We start from the raw sequence: 17381 nt of genomic DNA, 5'->3' as shown, positions 1-17381 counted from the left end.
ATATCTGCTCAAATCTGATTGGTTGAAATAATATGTTTACTTTAGATGTACCCTTTACAAACCAAGCAGTTATCTAATTGAAATAACAGTAAATGGTGGACAACTGAAATATAAAACAAAAGTTCAGTACAATCTAGAAAGAACAAAATTATAAATACAATACAATTGTACAAAAGATACCAGGGGAACAGTCATAAACTCATAAATCGAAAATAAACTGACAACGCCATGGCTAAAAGTTAAAAAGACAAACAGACAAATAATAGTACACAAGAAACAACACAGACAACTAAAGACTGAGCAACACGAACCCCACCAAAAAACTAAGGATGATCTGAGGTGCTCCGTAAGGGTAAGTAGATTCTGCTCCACATGTGGCGCCCGTCGTGTTGCTCATGTTATTACAAACTTGGTAAATAGGGTGATGTACTGAGGTTGTGGAAGCTAAGAAAAGGATAGGCTGCATAAATACGCAAGAACATCCTAAACATCATAAATAGGTCAGTATTCTGATATTAAACTTATTGACGGAAAAGTGATGCATTCTGGGAATTAAAATAGCCTATTAAAGACTTGTTTTTTGGTTCGTCGTTGACCAATTACAAGGCAATTAGCATTATCAGTAAATTGTAACCATGAATATGAGGGCAAAGTGTCAGATGAACTATGCCAGGTATTCATGAATACCTTACAATCAATATATCATGCATTAAATAAGTTGACCCATTGCTTATAGTATCTAAGAAACAAAACTTCACCACGAAAACTTAACATTGACCAATGAACAACTAAAATTAGGTCAAAATCAGACGATACCTGCCAGACCGACATATACAGCTTAAAATCCTTCAAAACATATAGTTTACCTTTTGCTTAAATCTTATGAAAAATAGACAAAACAATCAGTTAAACTAAACACTGAGTAATGGACCGTGAAAATGAGGTCACGGTCAAATTAAACCTGTGAGACTGACATGTACATCATAAAATATTTCCATACATCAAATATAGTTGACCTATTGCATATAGTATTAAAAAAATATACAAAACTCAGAAACTTAACTTTGACCACTGAACCATGAAAATGAGGTCAAGGTCAGATGACACCTGCCAGTTGGACGCGTACACCATATGATCATTGCATACACCAAATATAGTATACCTATTGCATACAGTATCAGAAAAAAAATCAAAACACAAAAACTTAACTGTAACCACAGAACCATGAAAAATGAGGTCAAGGTCAGATGACACATGCCAGTTGGACATGTACACCTTACATGCCTTACATACACCAAATATACTATACCTTTCTTATAGTATCTGAGATATGGACTTGACCACCAAAACTAAACTTTGTTTTCTGATCCATGAAATGAGGTCAAGGTCAAGTGAAAACTGTCGGTCGGGCATGAAGACCTTGTAAGGTATGCACATACCAAATATAGTTATCCTGTTACTCATAATAATAGAAAAATTAACATTACAAAAAATCTTAACTTTTCTCAAGTAGTCACTGAACCATGAAATGAGGCCAAGGACAATAGACATGTGACAGACGAAAATTTTTAGCATAAGACACCTATCTAGAAAGTATGAAGCATCCAGGTCTTCCACCTTCTTATATAAAGCTTTTAGTTAAGAAGTAAGTTAAGGCCGCCGCCTCCGCTGGATAACTATTCCTATGTCGAGCTTTCTGCGAAAAAAGTCGCAGGCTCGACAAAAATGTTCTCTGAAAAAAATCAAGTAAATAAATTATTTTTGCACTGTAAGTGAAACATTTTATGTCACTATTCGATAAATACATGTGTGTATCACAAGGTCATTTTTGTGTCTGCTTTTCTAAACACTGTGATAAATGTTCGCGAACACAATAACAAATCAAAATTTCATATTTACACCATATCACACCCAGATAGATTAGTTAACATATTAATGATTATGTTATTTTCAAATTTATATTATTTAGACGAATTATATTATTTAGACGAATGCAATAATTTCTAACCTTACAGATCCTTCTGTACATGCATTTCGTGGTTCAAAAGGGGACACATGTGTATATCCGTACAAGTGAATTTTCACCTAGTGTGTTAGTTCTTTAATAGTTATCCCACAAGGACGCGGTGTGTCAGTGTAAGATCATCCCGATGGCCGGTGGCCAGAGGGTGATCTTACACTGACACACCAAGTCCGAATGGGATAACTATTTTACATCCCAGCTGTTTTAGATTTGACGAAAAAACATTTACAATTCATAAAATCTATTTTAGAACGCCACACAACCATTATAATATACTTTATATATTACTATATGATGTATACCCTTTATGACCCCCGAACACGATGAGTAGATATCAAACAATGTCAACTCGCCCCACCTGCCAGTCGGCCTATACTATATCGCCACTTTATAAAAAATCTGCACTCTTGTTTACCGAAACTCGCCCCACCTAAAAGTGTAAAATCAAATTGAACAATCAGTCTGACAACTCACTTATTAATGAAAAAGGTTTAAACCCCACTGTATAAAGTTCTGCCAACTCGCCCCGCTTATAAAAATATCTTGCTTCTTTTAAAGTATGTTAAATTCCTGTTAGTTCGTATCAAGTCGTCCTGGTGTAGTGGTAAGTGTCGTGGCTTGGTATGCTAAAGGTCTTGAGTTCGAATCCCAGCATATACATTGAAATTTTTCTACTTGAATTTTGATAGATAGTCTTTTCCGTATAATTAATTATAAGTTTTATAGTGGATTTGACATTCCCGCCAAAATGTTACAGAACAAAGGAAAGCATGCATAACAAAGAAACTCAAACTGGGGTGATCTGGTAGGAGCGATCCGGCTCAGATCACCCCTGTTAGAACAAAGGAGCTGGGATGTAATGTCAATTAAAGTGTTAATTAACGACGAGTCGGCTTCATTCATTCATAACATCTCATTGTCAATTTTCACTCACTTCACAGAGAAAATATAATTGTCTTCTTAGCTGTGACATCTTTTGTATTGATTTTTAACTGATTAAAACTTTCGCTTTTTATGAGACTTTATAAAAAAAAAGCTAAATAAATTACATATACAATGTACATGTACTCGGTAGATTGATTTAATTATCATAATTAAAAAAGTTAATTAATAATTTAATTAAAATTTGAATGAAGTTATATATATATATTATTCTCAAGTACAAACATGACAAAGGTTACAGAGAATAAAATTGAGAAAGGAAATGGTGAATATGTCAAAGCGACAACCACCCGACCATAGAGCAAACAACAGCCGAAGGCAACCAATGGGTCTTCAATGTAGCGAGAATTCCCGCACCCGTAGGTGTCCTTCAGCTGGCCCCTAAAATATGCATAATAGTACAGTGATAATGGACGTCATACTAAACTCCGAATTATCAACAAGAAACTAAAATTCAAAATCATACAAGACTAACAAAGGCCAGAGGCTCCTGACTTGGGACAGGCGCAAAATTGCGGCGGGGTTAAACATGTTTATGAGATCTCAACCCTCCCCCTATACCTCTAGCCAATGTAGAAAAGTAAAACAATAACAATACGCACATTAAAATTCAGTTCAAGAGAAGTCCGAGTCTGATGTCAAAACATGTAACAAAAGAAAATAAATAAAATGACAATAATACATAAATAACAACAGACTACTAGCAGTTAACTGACATGCCAGCTCCAGACCTCAATTAAACTGATTGAAAGATTATGTCTTCATCATATGAATATCAGGTACAATCCCTCCCGTTAGGGGTTTAGTATCATACTATCATAAAATATATGAGAAGAACATAACCCGTGTCATGCCAACAACTGTTTTTTTAGAAATAAATGTGTTTAGTTCCGATGCAAAGACCCTATCAGTGAATCAATGTTAAAGCCAAAATATGCAATCTTTAATGACCTGACAACAGTATCGTAACTATATCCCCTTTTAATAAGTCTATTTAAAGGTTTTGTTAGTTTCTGAGGAGAATACTGACATTTTTGTGCTTTATAAAGAATATTTCCATAAAATTTTGGATGTGAAATACCTGAACGTATAAGATGTCTGCATGTTGAGTTATATTTACGAATTATTTCCTTATACCGGTGATAAAATTTAGTAAATGTTTTGACCAGTTTGTGATATCGAAAACCCTGGTGTAATAATTTTTCAGTAATGCATAAATTTCTCTCGCTAAAATCTAATACATTGTTACATACACGAGCGAATCGTACAAGTTGAGATATATAAACACCATAAGATGGTGACAAGGGAACGTCACCATCTAAAAATGGATAATTAACAATAGGAAATGAAAAATCATCTCTTTTATCATAAATTTTTGTATTAAGCTTCCCGTTTATGATATAGATATCAAGATCGAGGAAAGGGCAGTGGTCATTGTTATCATTAGCTTTATTTAAAGTAAGTTCTACAGGATAAATTTCTTTAGTATACATACTGAAGTCGTCATTATTTAGAGCCAATATATCATCCAAATATCTAAAAGTATTGTTAAATTTTTGTATCAAATGTTGTTTTGATGGGTCTTTGCTAATTTTAGTCATAAATTGTAACTCATAACAATACAAAAACAGGTCCGCAATAAGTGGTGCACAGTTAGTCCCCATTGGAATTCCAATAACTTGACGATATACGGAATCTCCAAAGCGAACAAAAATGTTATCAAGTAAAAATTCAAGTGCATAAATAGTATCAAAGCATGTCCAATTGACATAGTTCTTTTGTTTATTGCTACTAAAAAATGATCTAAAAGAGTTTGAACATATGTACTCGCATTCCGACTTTTTAAATGCCCAGTTAATTAGGGATGTGAATTTTTTCTTAATAAGAATATGAGGCAAAGTGGTATATAGGGTAGAAAAATCAAAACTTTGAACAGATTCAAAATCACCAATATATGCATGCAATTTATCAAGTACTTCCAACGAGTTTTTGACACTCCAAAAGTAATTAATTCCACTATTTTCAAAGGCCTTATTTGAACAATTTATTATCAGGTTTTTTATTGTACCAAGTGTACTAGTAAGTAAAACAGACAATTTAGTAGTTGAACAATGGCTGGAAGATGAAATAAATCTATATTTGTAAGGTTTTTTGTGCAGCTTCGGAAGCCAGTACATAGTTGGGACTTTCATTGTGTTTGGTTCTGCTTGTAAAGAAGTAGCTAAAAGTTTATGTTTGTTACAGATGTCGTTTTCTGAAAATGAAGTCAGTTGGAATGTTGGTGAATTCGTGATTTCCTTTTGCAGAACCTCTATATAAAATTTACGTAGTTAAAAAATACTAATATAAAAATAAAAAAGCATTAAAAATGCATAAAATCAAAAATTTCGGATGAGATAACACATAAAAGAATATATATATTATATTATACAGTCAAATGTAAAGGTTAAAATTGAATGAGGAAATACTTTCTATACGTCACGGCAAAACACTCAAATAAGAGAAAGCATGTGTCACTTATCTCACGAGACCAGAGAAAGCATATGTCACTCATCTCACGAGGCAAGAGAAAGCATATGTCACTCAACTCGCGAGACCAGAGAAAGCATATGTCACTCATCTCACGAGACCAGAGATTCTAAAGATAACTTGTCGTTGCGCATGCGTGATAATATTTAATTTTCTTAAAACTTGACAATTTGTTCATGCAAATTACAAAAAAAAAAGTAATTAAAAAAAAAAATGTATGCAAAAAGTTGTCGTCTGGGCTAAATTAGTTGACCAGAGAACACATGGTTTTGACGAACCTTATAAAATAAGGAATGCAATTTTTGGGCTGATTATCATATAAAAACCTCAATATCGATTAATTATTTCAAATCGAATAATTTTCCGGTAAGTTTCAGGTGCGGGTCCAGCCCTTTTGAATATATGATGGTTCAACCCCAACGAAAAATTACACCAATGAAAAGATGGAAGTTGGGGGGAGTCTAACCCGCGGTACATCCCGGATCCGCAAATGCATTATGTTAACTGTTTATTATGCATACCTGACGCCACATGTATCCTTCCAGACATAGAAACATTATACGCGTCGCACAAAACGAAACTAACTCCCATCCTTTACCGGAAGTTAATATCATCCATAATATCCGATCGCTCCTTAACAATGACAATTTAACCCAACACCAGGTACCAGTTACTTGACCGAAGTCTTCACTTTAAACTTCATATATTTGGCTGCCGCTATTGCTACGGAAATTTAAACAATTTACAAGTCTTCAGCATGTCAGATTTTTGCAGCTGCTACATGTATATAAACTACAATTTGAAAAGCAAATACTGCTTAATAAAGAATAGTCATTAAAAAGTAATTTTGAAATTTTTTACTAATCTCCGAGGAAAGATCAAAACGGATGGTTCTTAATCAAATGGCAAAATCAAAAGCTCAAACACACCAAAGGAATGGATAATATCTGTTATATTGCTGACTTGGTACATGTATTTCCTTATGTACAAAAAGGTGGATTTAACATAGTTTTATAGCTAGCTAAACCTCTCACTTGTTTGACAGTCTCATCAAATTCCATTACATTGACAACGATGCGTGAACAAAACAAACAGACATAATAATTAAAATGTAAAAAATAGGGATATTACAGTCAACATTGGATTAATCCAAATCACTACACATGCAAACAAACATGTAAAAAAGAAGCACAAAAAGTCATAAATCAACAACTTCATTCATTGCAAATGCATCTGTTGAAGACCGTACTTTGAGTTATAATTGCTTACTTTTACAAATTGTGACTTTGATGGGTTGTCTCATTGGCACTCATACTACCTCGTCTTATATCTACCGACAAAATGAATAACATTGTGTGGATGTATCATTTTCTACTCTGTCCGGTCTGTGTTCCTGTTCGATGTTATTTCTGCTTTGTATCTATCCGAGTAAAGCACCTTTCATCTGCCTTTTGTTCTTTAATTTTATGTAGAGAGTTTTGCGCCAGAAATGTAATATACCTGACTTTGGTTTGGTGGACCGGGTCCTCCATCAATTAATATACCTGACTTAGGTTTGGGGGACTAAAGACAAGTATATATATTGATCTATATTGAAAATAAAACGAAGTCGGAAGAGCTTTCAATTTGTGATCCTTTTACTTTGGCTTCAAACGGCAAAAGAGGCTGATACATGTAATCATCACAACAATCATGGTTAAGACAATACAACGTTTCCGGAAAGTACGGGTTCAACATACAGATATATAATAACAGAAAACATGTTAATCTCGTCACAATCTGTATGTGCCTATCCCATACCAGGAGCCTGTTATTCAACTTAATTGCATTGTTTTACATTTATCATTTCGGAGCCTTTCATAGCTGATTATGTTGAAAGCCTTAGACTATGTTGAAAATCTTTGCTCATTGTTGAAAGCCATATGGTGACCTATAATTGTTATTAATAACTTCTATCGAGTATATGTGGTATTTATTCTTAGTTCGTCGATACCCAATTTCAACGGTTTGCAATCCAAGTCTTTACCTAAAACTCTATATATATATCAGCTGTCAATACTATTGCAAGCAAAATAAATAAATAGGAGAAATTTAATAATGAATTAAAGGAAAGAAAGACATTTATTCCTTAACCGACTATAGCCAAATTAATGACTTCGTACTTGATTTAGTTCTTTATTATTGTTTTTTCGAGTGTCATTGGTGATTCTTTTACATGCCAGTTTAATACATCGAATGTTGACCAGGTCTTTGGCTATTTTTGGAGTTTGTGTGACATTTTTACTTCCCCACGTAGCCATAACGTTGTATAACGATAAGTCCTTCAGACATTTTCGCATTCCTACCATCATCTAAGAACGAAGTTGAGCTTAGATGACCCAAAATGTTCGTCTCTAATATCGATGGTTTTGGTTAATATACCTTTCAGGTCAAACCGAACTAACTTTACTCTTTTTGTAGCTGTACCTCACCACTATTTTAGGAGAACGAATGATCGGCTCTGGGTAAGAACAATGTGTCGTGGGTATGGAGACGCCCTTTTTTTGCAGTCTGGTACCTTGAGAACTAACACACTAAAATGGCCATTCAAAGTGTAGATATAGTACAAAGCAGTGTTTAAATTCATGTAACATCATCTTGTTCGGGTCCTGTGTACACGTTTAATTTGCCACTGGACATTAAACAGCAATAAATCCATTCAATGTAACCAAACATCAAACCCAGGGGGTCGCTGTTGAACGATTTGCAACAAGAGACATATTTGTACTGAAATAGCCTTGTGTGTAGTGTACCACTTAACGCCAGGCACTTGAGTATTTAGAAAAATGTATTTCCTTAAATTGTCCTATGATGAAATTAGGTTATATTTTCACTCAGATTTATCTTTTGACCTTCAAGTGAGTGGATACACTTACATTAATGATTTCAAATATATAACGTCAACAATATGTAAGCTATAAATAAACTCCTTAATATTATTGGACTTTACATAGTAGAAATTTTCAAACTTTATTTTAGTCTGTGTGGAATATGAAATTTCATGTTACATAATATTTACGACAATATATGACATAAAATTATAATCACGTGACAATTTTTTCTAAAGCAGACGATAGATAAACTAAAGAATAATGGAGAATGTGACAATTAATACTACGACTCTGCCAATAGCCAATGAAACAGACAATATAAATCTCTTGTCAGTATTTGCTGCGGATATTACTTTGACCATCATTGCTTGCACATTGTCATTTTTAGGATCCGCTTTTATTTTTAGTGCTTATTGCGTCGTTGACAGTTTAAGACCTGAAAATGAAACGAGACGGCTGCTTTTATATTTAACTGTTTCGGATTTGGTAGTTGCCATTGGAAACTTCATTGGAACTATACGTTTTATTATTATTTACGACAATAAACCGTTTTATGCTAATTCGGGCGAAGAATTGGCGAGCGATAGCGTTTGTGTTGTTCAAAGTTTCATTTCAGCAACAGGATCTATGTGGTCATTTTTCTGGAACACAGCAATTGCCATACATCTATGTGTTGCCTTGGTTTATTGTAGACATGGCACATGGTCGCGGAAGATGAAAATATTCTGTCATTCCGTCTGTTGGCTTCTTCCTCGTAAGTATATAGATATCAACCACCTTGGTGGTCACGTGGTAGCGTGATTTCGTCGAGTTTGAAATGTCGTTGGCACGATCCGCTTCTGATTCTTTTTTATGCAAGTTGTATATAGGAGTACGATCAAAGACTGGCCGATACATCATCATCATTAACAACATTATTACTGGTGTAAAACTCTCCCCATAACAGTACATAAGACTGGCCGATACATCATCATCATTAACAACAGTATTACTGGTGTAAAACTCTCCCCATAACAGTACATAAGACTGGCCGATACATCATCATCATTAACAACATTTTTACTGGTGCAAAACTCTCCCCATAACAGTACATAAGACTGGCCGATACATCATCATCATTAACAACATTGTTACTGGTGTGAAACTCTCCTCATAACAGTACATAAGACTAGCCGATACATCATCATCATTAACAACATTATTACTGGTGTAAAACTCTCCCCATAACAGTACATAAGACTGGCCGATACATCATCATCATTAACAACATTTTTACTGGTGCAAAACTCTCCCAATAACAGTACATAAGACTGGCCGATACATCATCATCATTAACAACATTGTTACTGGTGTAAAACTCTCCTCATAACAGTACATAAGACTGGCCGATACATCATCATCATTAACAACATTATTACTGGTGCAAAACTCTCCCCATAACAGTACATAAGACTGGCCGATACATCATCATCATTAACAACATTATTACTGTTGTAAAACTCTCCCCATAACAGTACATAAGACTGGCCGATACATCATCATCATTAACAACATTATTACTGGTGTAAAACTCTCCTCATAACAGTACATAAGACTGGCCGATACATCATCATCATTAACAACATTTTTACTGGTGCAAAACTCTCCCCATAACAGTACATAAGACTGGCCGATACATCATCATCATTAACAACATTATTACTGGTGTAAAACTCTCCCCGTAACAGTACATAAGACTGGCCGATACATCATCATCATTAACAACATTATTACTGGTGTAAAACTCTCCCCATAACAGTACATAAGACTGGCCGATACATCATCATCATTAACAACATTATGACTGGTGTAAAACTCTCCCCATAACAGTACATAAGACTGGCCGATACATCATCATCATTAACAACATTATTACTGGTGTAAAACTCTCCTCATAACAGTACATAAGACTGGCCGATACATCATCATCATTAACAACATTTTTACTGGTGCAAAACTCTCCCCATAACAGTACATAAGACTGGCCGATACATCATCATCATTAACAACATTATTACTGGTGTAAAACTCTCCCCGTAACAGTACATAAGACTGGCCGATACATCATCATCATTAACAACATTATGACTGGTGTAAAACTCTCCCCATAACAGTACATAAGACTGGCCGATACATCATCATCATTAACAACATTATTACTGGTGTAAAACTCTCCCCATAACAGTACATAAGACTGGCCGATACATCATCATCATTAACAACATTATTACTGGTGTAAAACTCTCCTCATAACAGTACATAAGACTGGCCGATACATCATCATCATTAACAACATTTTTACTGGTGCAAAACTCTCCCCATAACAGTACATAAGACTGGCCGATACATCATCATCATTAACAACATTATTACTGGTGTAAAACTCTCCCCGTAACAGTACATAAGACTGGCCGATACATCATCATCATTAACAACATTATTACTGGTGTAAAACTCTCCCCATAACAGTACATAAGACTGGCCGATACATCATCATCATTAACAACATTATGACTGGTGTAAAACTCTCCCCATAACAGTACATAAGACTGGCCGATACATCATCATCATTAACAACATTATTACTGGTGTAAAACTCTCCTCATAACAGTACATAAGACTGGCCGATACATCATCATCATTAACAACATTTTTACTGGTGCAAAACTCTCCCCATAACAGTACATAAGACTGGCCGATACATCATCATCATTAACAACATTATTACTGGTGTAAAACTCTCCCCGTAACAGTACATAAGACTGGCCGATACATCATCATCATTAACAACATTATGACTGGTGTAAAACTCTCCCCATAACAGTACATAAGACTGGCCGATACATCATCATCATTAACAACATTATGACTGGTGTAAAACTCTCCTCATAACAGTACATAAGACTGGCCGATACATCATCATCATTAACAACATTATTACTGGTGCAAAACTCTCCCCATAACAGTACATAAGACTGGCCGATACATCATCATCATTAACAACATTATGACTGGTGTAAAACTCTCCCCATAACAGCACATAAGACTGGCCGATACATCATCATCATTAACAACATTATTACTGGTGTAAAACTCTCCTCATAACAGTACATAAGACTGGCCGATACATCATCATCATTAACAACATTATTACTGGTGCAAAACTCTTCCCATAACAGTACATAAGACTGGCCGATACATCATCATCATTAACAACATTATTACTGGTGTAAAACTCTCCCCATAACAGTACATAAGACTGGCCGATACATCATCATCATTAACAACATTATGACTGGTGTAAAACTCTCCCCATAACAGTACATAAGACTGGCCGATACATCATCATCATTAACAACATTATTACTGGTGCAAAACTCTCCCCATAACAGTACATAAGACTGGCCGATACATCATCATCATTAACAACATTATTACTGGTGTAAAACTCTCCCCATAACAGTACATAAGACTGGCCGATACATCATCATCATTAACAACATTATGACTGGTGTAAAACTCTCCCCATAACAGTACATAAGACTGGCCGATACATCATCATCATTAACAACATTATTACTGGTGTAAAACTCTCCTCATAACAGTACATAAGACTGGCCGATACATCATCATCATTAACAACATTTTTACTGGTGCAAAACTCTCCCCATAACAGTACATAAGACTGGCCGATACATCATCATCATTAACAACATTATTACTGGTGTAAAACTCTCCCCGTAACAGTACATAAGACTGGCCGATACATCATCATCATTAACAACATTATTACTGGTGCAAAACTCTCCCCATAACAGTACATAAGACTGGCCGATACATCATCATCATTAACAACATTATTACTGGTGCAAAACTCTCCCCATAACAGTACATACGACTGGCCGATACATCATCATCATTAACAACATTATGACTGGTGTAAAACTCTCCTCATAACAGTACATAAGACTGGCCGATACATCATCATCATTAACAACATTATTACTGGTGCAAAACTCTCCCCATAACAGTACATAAGACTGGCCGATACATCATCATCATTAACAACATTATTACTGGTGTAAAACTCTCCTCATAACAGTACATAAGACTGGCCGATACATCATCATCATTAACAACATTTTTACTGGTGCAAAACTCTCCCCGTAACAGTACATAAGACTGGTCGATACATCATCATCATTAACAACATTATTACTGGTGTAAAACTCTCCCCGTTACAGTACATAAGACTGGCCGATACATCATCATCATTAACAACATTATTACTGGTGCAAAACTCTCCCCATAACAGTACATAAGACTGGCCGATACATCATCATCATTAACAACATTATTACTGGTGTAAAACTCTCCCCGTAACAGTACATAAGACTGGCCGATACATCATCATCATTAACAACATTATTACTGGTGCAAAACTCTCCCCATAACAGTACATAAGACTGGCCGATACATCATCATCATTAACAACATTATTACTGGTGCAAAACTCTCCCCATAACAGTACATAAGACTGGCCGATACATCATCATCATAAACAACATTATGACTGGTGTAAAACTCTCCTCATAACAGTACATAAGACTGGCCGATACATCATCATCATTAACAACATTATTACTGGTGCAAAACTCTCCCCATAACAGTACATAAGACTGGCCGATACATCATCATCATTAACAACATTATGACTGGTGTAAAACTCTCCTCATAACAGTACATAAGACTGGCCGATACATCATCATCATTAACAACATTATTACTGGTGCAAAACTCTCCCCATAACAGTACATAAGACTGGCCGATACATCATCATCATTAACAACATTATGACTGGTGTAAAACTCTCCTCATAACAGTACATAAGACTGGCCGATACATCATCATCATTAACAACATTATTACTGGTGCAAAACTCTCCCCATAACAGTACATAAGACTGGCCGATACATCATCATCATTAACAACATTATGACTGGTGTAAAACTCTCCCCATAACAGTACATAAGACTGGCCGATACATCATCATCATTAACAACATTATTACTGGTGTAAAACTCTCCTCATAACAGTACATAAGACTGGCCGATACATCATCATCATTAACAACATTTTTACTGGTGCAAAACTCTCCCCATAACAGTACATAAGACTGGCCGATACATCATCATCATTAACAACATTATTACTGGTGTAAAACTCTCCCCATAACAGTACATAAGACTGGCCGATACATCATCATCATTAACAACATTATGACTGGTGTAAAACTCTCCTCATAACAGTACATAAGACTGGCCGATACATCATCATCATTAACAACATTATTACTGGTGCAAAACTCTCCCCATAACAGTACATAAGACTGGCCGATACATCATCATCATTAACAACATTATTACTGGTGTAAAACTCTCCTCATAACAGTACATAAGACTGGCCGATACATCATCATCATTAACAACATTTTTACTGGTGCAAAACTCTCCCCATAACAGTACATAAGACTGGCCGATACATCATCATCATTAACAACATTATTACTGGTGTAAAACTCTCCCCGTAACAGTACATAAGACTGGCCGATACATCATCATCATTAACAACATTATTACTGGTGCAAAACTCTCCCCATAACAGTACATAAGACTGGCCGATACATCATCATCATTAACAACATTTTTACTGGTGCAAAACTCTCCCCATAACAGTACATAAGAAATATAAAAATCAGATGGAAAAGCTTTTTTGATTGAGTTAAGTCTGCCAATTGATATTTTATCGTATGTTTTTCTTTGTTGTGATGTTATGCTATTGTTTCAGAAAAAGGGAGAAGGTTTGGATCCATTAAAACGTTTAATCCCGCTGCAAATGTTTGCACCTGTCCTAAGTCAGGAATCTGATGTACAGTAGTTGTCGTTTGTTTATGTAATATATACGTGTTTCTCGTTTCTCGTTTTGTTTATATAGATTAGACCGTTGGTTTTCCCGTTTGGATGGTTTTGCACTAGTAATTTTGGGGCCCTTTATAGCTTGTTGTTCGGTGTGAGCTAAGGCTCCGTGTTTAAGGCCGTACTTTCACCTATAATGGTTTACTTTTTAAATTGTTATTTGTATGGAGAGTTGTCTCATTGGCACTCACACCACTTTTTCCTTTATCTATTCAACTAAGATAGATACAAAGCAGAAATATATCTAACATGTCTAACAAAAACACAGACCGGGCAAAGCAAAATATTCATACATCCACACACTTATTTATTTTGTCGGTAGATATATAGACAATACTAGTGCATTGACTTGACATATCAACGATATAAGGATGAGGCTTAGAAACGGGGAAATGCGAGGCTGTGCCGAGCATTTTCCCCGTTTCGGGCCGAATCCTTATATCGTTGATATGTCAAGTCAATGCACTATTATTGTCTTTATACTGCAATCTAAAAAAAAACATTTTCAATTGTTGTTTATTGTGTTAATGTTATTTATTTGATTTATATTTGATTGGGAAAAATCCCCCTTACAAAAGGCCTAATATCACACAGACGGAGAAATATAAAACACGATGAAATGTACATCATTACCGCAATCAATGATGAACGAATTCGTTGCAGACTAAAATATCAACAATAAACATAAAACATAATGATTTATAGGTTGCAAACAAAAAAATATTAATAAGTGAAATATGTTTTCCCCAAAATTGCAAAAGAAACAAGTTTGAGTCGTTAAACGCATCGTTGTTTACATTGGGAACAAGAACAGGTTGAAGAGGTCGTATGAATAATTAAATATAATTTCGACAATTTTTATTTAAATATTCATGAGGAAAAGTGATATCAGGTCAGTGACTGTATATGGTATAGAAATATACAGTCAACGCATTTTGACTGCTCAAATAGAACGAGTGCAGTATAAAAGGTGGTATAAGTGCCAATGAGACAATTATCCAACCAAGTCACAATTTGTAAAGGTAAGCAGTTTTAGGTCATTGTACGGTCTTCAACGGATTTATTTATAACAAGTCTTCATTAAGCAGTAGTTACTTTTTAAATAATAGTTTATATACATGTAGCAGCTACAACAAATCTGAATATTTAGGTAAAGACTCATGTTTCATAATCAACATGATCATTACATTAGCTTAATTAAGACGATATTAGATACCTTAATTTGTTTTCATTAATTCAATTCATATGGCTATTCCTTTTTTTAAACATTGTTCGCTTTTTTGAATTGTAGTTTCCGTAGCAATAGCGGCTGCCAAATGTGAAGTTTTAGGTGAAGATTTCGCTCAAGTAACTGGTACCTGGTGTTGGATTAAATCGTCATTGTCAAGGAGCGACCGGATTTTATGGATGATAATTTCCGGTAAAGGATGGGAGTTAGTTTCGTATTTTGTGACATGTATAATGTTTCTTTATCTGAAAGGATACATGTGGCGTCAGGTATGCATAATAAACAGTTCACAAAATTCATTGGCGAATCCGGGTCTGTTCCGGGGTTGGAAATCCCCTTTTCCACTCTTTTAATAAGATAACGTTTCGTTGTGTTCTTGCGGTTAAAACCCTATATTCAAATTGGCCGCATCCGCACCTGAAATTTACCGTCAACTTATTCGGTTTTAAGTTATTGATAGTTAATCGATTCATTTGGAGGAATAAGTGAAGCTATTGATAATCGTTTTAGATATATCAACGATTTCTTTAATGATGAATCCCCATTTCGCATAATCAAGTTTCGTATATTGAATCGAGTAAGGAAACATGCATATACCAGAGAATTGGGCAACATTTTCCAACATGCACTAACGAACACAAATTGAAACAATGGAACAAAGTCTAATAAAAAATGTCCGATTGTTAAACCAAATCTCCTACTTGTTGGCAACAAATATTGTTTTTATGGCTAATCAAACCAAGGTGTTCCGATAATAAAATTTCTAACTGAATAGAGCAATATTTTTTCGTTTGATATGGTCAGGATATTATCTCTTTCAAAAAAGTTATTTCGGTATTTATATATATTTTTTCAATATACAGATATTTAGCTTTATATTTCAGAGAAGAAGATTCAATCAACATCGATTTAACGACGTATCTCTTCGACTGAGGGCTGAAGACGAAAACTATCTCTACTTATGGCTGATTGGATATCTTCTCAGGATATGGGGGACGCTGCGCTTCTTTTTATTTGTGACTGGAAATTCCTCGAATGTCAAACCTTACGCGGACATAAATTTTGCACTAGTGCATTTAGAAAGTTTTGGTGACAGTTCGAAGGCATTTTTTACATTTATTTTATTTTGCATTGCTGACAAAACAACCAGACAAATTCTAATGAACAAAATATGCTACAGAGGGCGTGGTTATGAGAAAATTCTACAAAGTTTAAATGCGGAACCAAATAATACTTTTAATTAACACTGCCAAATGTAGTTTTACTTTGAACCAGTAGTAGTGGGAGACAGGTACAAACATTAATAAAATTTAGCATCATATTTGTTTAGAGACAATAGAGTATGCCATCTTTGTGACTCGACTGACATTGGTGATTAATACCACTACATTAATATTATGACTTGCGAAGCACTTAAAACAGATAAACGTTTTTTTTTACATCCCAGCTGTTCTAGATTAGTAAAAAAAAACATTTACACTTCACAAAATCGAGTTTATTACGCCACACAATCCTTATAAATATATAATTTCGGCGTTCTTATGTTGTACTGTTATACCACTGTCCCAGGTTAGGGGGAGGGTTGGGATCCCGCTAACATGTTTAACCCCGCCACATTATTTATGTATGTGCCTGTCCCAAGTCAGCAGCCTGTGTATTCAGTGGTTGTCGTTTGTTTATGTGTTACATATTTGTTTTTCGTTCATTTTTTTTTTATATAAATAAGGCCGTTAGTTTTCTCGTTTGAATTGTTTTACATTGTCTTATCGGGGCTT

The 17381-nt window shown here is 34.9% G+C and overlaps 1 protein-coding gene across 1 annotated transcript in view; it reads left to right on the top strand.

Annotated features, from left to right (window-relative positions):
* The window catches only part of LOC143056900 (uncharacterized), a 438790-nt gene that overhangs the window by 61469 nt on the left and 359940 nt on the right, over positions 1-17381 (top strand). The gene's annotated exons all lie outside the window — the stretch shown is intronic.

This window comes from Mytilus galloprovincialis, chromosome 13 (genome assembly GCF_965363235.1).
Source record: "Mytilus galloprovincialis chromosome 13, xbMytGall1.hap1.1, whole genome shotgun sequence".
In the NCBI taxonomy this organism is placed as follows: domain Eukaryota; kingdom Metazoa; phylum Mollusca; class Bivalvia; order Mytilida; family Mytilidae; genus Mytilus; species Mytilus galloprovincialis.
The sequence above is the reverse complement of the archived record's forward strand: the minus strand, read 5'-3'. Positions and strand labels throughout refer to the sequence as shown.